At 53.8% G+C, this 6,000-nt stretch overlaps 1 protein-coding gene across 2 annotated transcripts in view; it reads left to right on the top strand.

Moving 5' to 3' along the window:
• The first annotated feature begins 4,585 nt into the window (after positions 1 to 4,585).
• Positions 4,586 to 6,000, top strand: part of LITAF (lipopolysaccharide induced TNF factor) — a 29,458-nt gene continuing 28,043 nt past the window's right edge. For both annotated transcript variants that reach the window (XM_090023821.1, XM_090023820.1), the window contains exon 1: positions 4,586 to 4,999. The gene's annotated coding sequence lies outside the window, so the exon portion shown is untranslated. The remainder of the gene's footprint in view (positions 5,000 to 6,000) is intronic.

Genomic DNA, 6,000 nt, shown 5'->3' with positions numbered 1-6,000 from the left:
GTCCTGGATAACAGGAAAGACTGGGGAGTATTGGATTATTTACCTGCAGGAAAGCAGATCTGTTTTTTTTGTGGGTTCTCATCAAGTACTCACCAGATCAAATTGTGCTTGATTTGAGATTGTTTGAACACAAAGCCTTGGAGAACAGAACTGCAGGGAACTCAGCAGAATAATGCAAGTGCAAAGCATACTATTAGAAGTCCTGTTGCCATTTTGAATGTAACTTTACTTTAAATTCTAAACCTGGCTCCAGGATGCATTTGTACAGATTGTGATCTCTGTGTATGACTTCACCCAGTTCAGACAGGGCAGAGACTAAGTCATGTCTAAGTCTGGGTGTGATCCAGAAACTAGGTATTCCTCCACATTAGCCCCTGGAGGACTCGATCTCAGAGCACACCAATAAGATTTGGCTGCTAACTAACAATTTAAATTGCAGATACCATTCTTTTACAGCATAGATAAAAGTAGTGATGTTTGGAGCACTCCTTGGAGAAGTGGTGCAGTCGGATTTAAAACCCTTCCTACCTGAAAGGGTTCAATCCCTATGTCCCAGGAGAATCCCCATATCCCATGTCCCAGGCCTGTTTTACCAGGCCATAGGCAGCTGGGCATTCCTTTTCTTGAAGTGATGCCAATGTGAAAAAAGAATTCAAGCTTCATTAGCTAGAAGGAGAAGAAAAAGGGAGCATGACACTGTAGACTTGTGATAAGGATACTCACCAGGGAGACCTGGAGTCTAATCCCCAAATGACAGTTGCGAAGGAGGTGCAACAAGTGTTATTTGGCACAGCTGTGTCCAAATGAGATGTGGAGGTAGCTAACATGGGTACATCAGCTATGGTTTGCCAGGAACGCCTACATACCATATACAGGCAGTCCTTGGACGTACGACACAATTGGTTTCTGAAAACCATGTCTTAAGTTGAAATGTTGTAACTAGGAACCAATTTTCTCATAAGAAACTCCATTATAAATGGGGGATTGGTTCCTGAACCAAGGCCTGATACTCTATTTCCACCAAAATACCCCAGAATTTTGTACTCGATCAATTATAGATGAGTAAAATAGTTACATTAATATATTTATATTGTAAATAGCAATCATATTGATTTGGAAGGACTTCTTTGAAGTGACTTTTTGAAGGGTTCTTGGCTTGAGTCTTATCAGGAGTCTTGGCTGCAGGTTTTTCTGGAGTCTCGTCTGCTTTCTTAAAGAAAGTGTCCAAGGAAGTTTGGACAGAGGTTCTCCAGGGAGATGAGTGAAGCCGCGAACTTGTTCATTGGCATGGCATTGCATTGGATCAAGCGTTGTAAGTCAAAACTGGCATTGTAAAGTTGAAACAAGGTGTCAATTTATAAACTTTGTAAGTGCGAAATGTTGTAACTCAAAACGTTATCAGTCGAGGACTGCCTGTACATTTCTGTGGTGTGGCTCACACCTAAGCCCAGCAGAAGTTTCCAAGCTTTGAGTTCAGATATGATCAGTGCTGTGAATTAAAATTGCAAATTCACCAGAATAAGCTAAACAAGTTGCTTGAAATCTGTAGATGGTAAAATCAGTAAAAATGTAGATGGTGAAATATTACATGTAGTAAACAAATGCAGGCTCCTCAATATGTTTTGTTGCATTGACAATATATTGAAGGGGACAGACCCTCCCCATAAGAGACAAGAGCCCCTCTGTAAGATTTGAAAATCATAACCTGGGGGGGTCTCCAATTGGATTGCTCCTTCCAATGAATGAGTTCAATTTTTTGGCAGACCCCCCCTGAGTTGAAGTGTAATCTGAACCCTGACTAGAAGTAATGGGTGTATCCTCCTGCAGCCAGAAGGAAAAGTCTAAAACCCTGCGAAAGGATGGGAAGTAAGCTACTCTGCTGTCTCCAGGACTCCTGGGGGCTGGTTTCAAATTCTGGGTTATTTTGGGGGAAAATAGGGTATCAGGCCTTGGTTCAGGAACCAATCCCCCATTTATAACATTGTTTCCTATGGAAAAATCGGTTCCGAGTTACAAAGTTTTGATTTAAGTTGCGATTTTCAGGAACCAATTGTGTTGTAAGACTGAGGACTGCCTGTATAGGTACTTTTTCCAGAGCAATGTATTCTACTTCAGGAAAAAGAAGTTCAACCTTTATGCACTGCAGTACTTAAGTCCCTCCGGCCTTTAATTCCTCCATTCAGGGTCATAGAATCAATAAGTGGGAAGGGACCTAGGCAGATCATCTAGTCTGACCCCCTGCCATGGGCAGGAAGGAGCACTGGGGGTAGCAGGGGTCATAAGACCCCAGCCAGGTGCCTGTCCAGTCTCCTCTTGAAGATCTCCAGGGAAGGTGAGAGCACCACCTCTCTGGGGAGCCTATTCCAGGCTCTGGCCACCCTTACAGCGAAGTAGTTCTTCCTAATATCTAACCTAAACCTATCCTCCCTGATAAAGTTGTAGGCAGCCACAAGATCCCCCCCTCAGTCTTCTCTTGTGGAGACTGAAGAGATTCAGGTTCTTCAGCCTCCCCTCATTGGGCTGGCCACAGAGGCCCTCAACCATACGAGTGGCCTCCTCTGGACCCTCTCCAGGTTCTCCACATCCCTCTTGAAGTGCGGCGCCCAGAACTGGACACAGGACTCCAGCTGCGGCCTGACAAGCACCGCATAGAAGGGGAGCAAGACCTCTCTGGACCTGTTAGTGATGTCCCTGTTTATGCATGACAGGGTGTGGTTGGCTCTGCCTATTGCTTTATCACATTGGCGACTCATATTCATCTTGGAGTCAATCCTGACTCCAAGATCCCTCTCTGCCTCTGTGCTGCCGAGAGGGGCAGCCCCTAACCTATAACCATAATGCTGGTTCCCTCTCCCCAGGTGCAGCACCCTGCACTTGTCGTTGTTGAACTGCATCCTGTTCAGATCCGCCCACTTCTCTAACCTATCCAGGTCTGCCTGGATGCGGTCCCTGCCTGCTGGCGTATTCACTGTACCCCACAGCTTGGTGTCATCAGCGAGCTTGAACAGGGTGCTCTCCACACCCTCGTCCAGGTCACTGCTGAAGATGTTGAACAGCACCGGCCCAAGGACCGAGCCCTGGGGGACTTCGCTGCCCGCACCCTCCCAGGTCACCATCGACCTGTCCACCATCACCCTCTGGGTTTGCCCCTGGAGCCAGTTTGCCACCCATGTGACCGTGCATTCGTCAATGCCGCAGCCCCTCAGCTTGCCCACCAGAATTGGGTGGGACACTGTGTCGAAGGCCTTCTGGAAGTCCAAGAAGATAACATCAACTTCCTCCTTCACAGCTAAGCTCTTTGTTACCTGGTCATAGAAAGAGACCAGGCACGATTGGCCCTGCATGAACCCATGTTGGTTACCCCTCAACATCACTTCCCCTGCAGGGCTCTCACACATGTGGCCCTTGATAATTTTTTCAAAGACCTTCCCCAGGATAGAAGTGAGGCTGACTGGCCTGTAGTTGCCAGGGTCTTCCTTCCTCCCCTTCTTGAAAATAGGGACCACATTGGGTCAGACCAGTCTAGCTGGGGTCAGGAAGGAATTTTACACCATGGTCAGTTTGGTGTGTTTGGGCGGCAGTTCCAGGAGCCTGGGCACAAATCCAGCTTCACCCCGATGACTTGCCTGAGGGGGAGCTGTTTGCCTTCCTCTGTAGCAGGGCGGCACAGCCCTCTCCTTGGGATCACTTGAACATAAAATGACTTTCCATGGAAGCAAGACATTGGCTAATGGATTCCCTGCTTTACCTGTGGCAGGTTAGGGTGTTAAGTCTGTGCTGTGTCTTTGCTGATGGTAGTCTTAAATACAGTTTATATTGGGGTGGGCAAAATACAGCCTTTGGGCTGGATCTAGCCTGTAAACATATTTGGCAGGTCGCCACACCCAGTGGATCTGGCCCGCAGCTGGTGGCTCCGGCTGCTGTGGTGCCAGGTGGGTGGGTGGCGCTGTTTCTGCCCAGCAACGTCAGCTGTGGACCCAGGTGAGGCCTTCCACCGCAGCAGCAGCTGTGGGCACCGCCGGCAGGCTCAGGAGCCCCAACCGAGAACCTGCTGGTGGATGCACAGCTGATGCCGCCACCCTCCCAGCACAGTCTAAGCTCCTGCCTGAAGCCCCAACCTGGACGCTGCTGGCAGAATCAGCCGTGACCCAGGTAGGAGCTTCTGCAGCACTGGGCTGGCGGTGGTATCAGCCCCAGATGCTGCCAGCAGGTTCTGCATCGGGGCTCTTGAATCTGAGAGCGGTGTCCACTGCCCACCATGGCAGAAGTCCCCATCCGGGGTCACAGCTGGGCACTGGGGTTCCTGGCAAACTACGGCTCACGCTGGGATCTGGAGGGAGGGAGAGAGGGGGACTAGGAGAAGAGTGAGACACAGAGAGAGGGATGCAGCCCTCAACAGGTCACCAAGGCTCATGAAGTGGCCCTGCAGCATAATAACTGCTCCCCCCTAGCTTAGACTGTGAGTTGTAGGGGAAGGGTGGGACAGGGACAAGGATGCTCCTGCCTCAGGCAGGGGGTTGGACTAGCCGAGCCCTGGAGGGCCCCTCCCGCCCCAGGCTCGCTTTTCCGTCCTGGGTCGGAGGGAGAGGCGCCAGAGGAGCCTGGAGCCTCGTGGCGGGCCGGGTCCCCGGCGGGGAGGGTTTGCCTGTTACTTTTCTTGACCCGGGTTTAGTTGCAGCCGCTGGCTTCCAGCCCGCGGGGACCTGCTCGTCCGCCTCCGGCCCGACCCGCGGGCCGCCCGAGGGACGAGCGCGACCTGTGCCGGCCCCGGCCCCGGCCCCGGCCCGGGGGGGCGGCAGGGCACTGGCCAAGCCTCGGCCCTGAGCCGCGCCCGGGGGGTCCGGCCCGGCTGTTCCACCCGGGCCGGGGCATGAACTTCCCGCCGCTGGGGGAGGGGGCCGGGCAGGAAGAGGCGAGGCGAGGCGGGGCCGGGCCGGCCTTGGGCTGCGGCAGCTTCGTGGGAGCCGGGGAGAGACGGTGGGAGCCGCGAGCCCGGCAGGTAGGCGCGGCGCGGCGCGGCGCCGCCCAGGGGCTCCCTCGGGCCGGGGCCGGTGTCCCGGGCTGCCGTCGGGGGGGAGGAGCGCTGCCCCGGCCGCCGGCGCCTCGGCGCGGGGCTCCGGGCTCGCACGCGACGGAGGCACCCCGCAGTGACAGCGCCGAGGCCCCGCGGCGCCTCCCCCGGGCCGGGGTCGCTGCCCCCGTCGACCCCCGCGCCCGCCCCCGCCCCTCGGAGCGGGGCCGCCCGGCGCCTCCCCCGCTCGCAGCCCCGCTTCCTGAGCCGAGTCACATGTCGCGCGATTGTTTTCCCCTCGCTGTCCTTATCGCCGACTCCGAGCTGCCGCCTGCGTTGGGCCCGCGGACATGGTTTAAAACGGGCTGGGGGCGCCGGGCTCCACCAGGAAGCCTTGGAGCGCGCCCCGGCCCCGGCCCCGGCCCCGGCCCGTCCAGGAGCGAAGCGGGCGCCGCTCACTTGGGCTTAGTTCACTCCGCCCTCTGCGCCGATCAGACTCGGCTGCTCGGGACGGAGTGACCCTGCGGCTCCTTGGCCGTTTTTTGAGGAAAAAGCCTCCCCCGCCTCATACATTGCTCTAATTCCGGAGAAAAACCCTTGGCCTGCAATTGGCCCTTAAACATCCAAGTCCAGAACTGAGTCACCAAGGGGCAAGGACCCAGAGGGGGAAAGGCACTAAAAATACTAAAGTGAACACTGACAAAAAAATGTGACTTGGTATTTTTATTGCATGTACAAAAACTACTGGAAGTTCAAAAGTCAAGACTGGAAGGGAGCCCGATGTAGACTGACCGTGTGCCGAAGTCAAGCTCAAGACTGGGTTTTTAGGAGGAAAAAGGCAGACTTGTATCATCTAAACAGTAGGGGAATTCAGCGCTCAGGTTTAATGAACTTTAATTAATGAGCTTTAAGGTCACACCTTCAGTTAATTCATCTTCACTTTTCCAAGCGACTCTGTGGACCCAAGCTCAAAAAGAAACAAAAGTGGC

Source organism: Crocodylus siamensis, chromosome 12 (genome assembly GCF_052110815.1).
Source record: "Crocodylus siamensis isolate JL-2025a chromosome 12, ASM5211081v1, whole genome shotgun sequence".
Taxonomy (NCBI): Eukaryota; Metazoa; Chordata; order Crocodylia; family Crocodylidae; genus Crocodylus; species Crocodylus siamensis.
The sequence above is the reverse complement of the archived record's forward strand: the minus strand, read 5'-3'. Positions and strand labels throughout refer to the sequence as shown.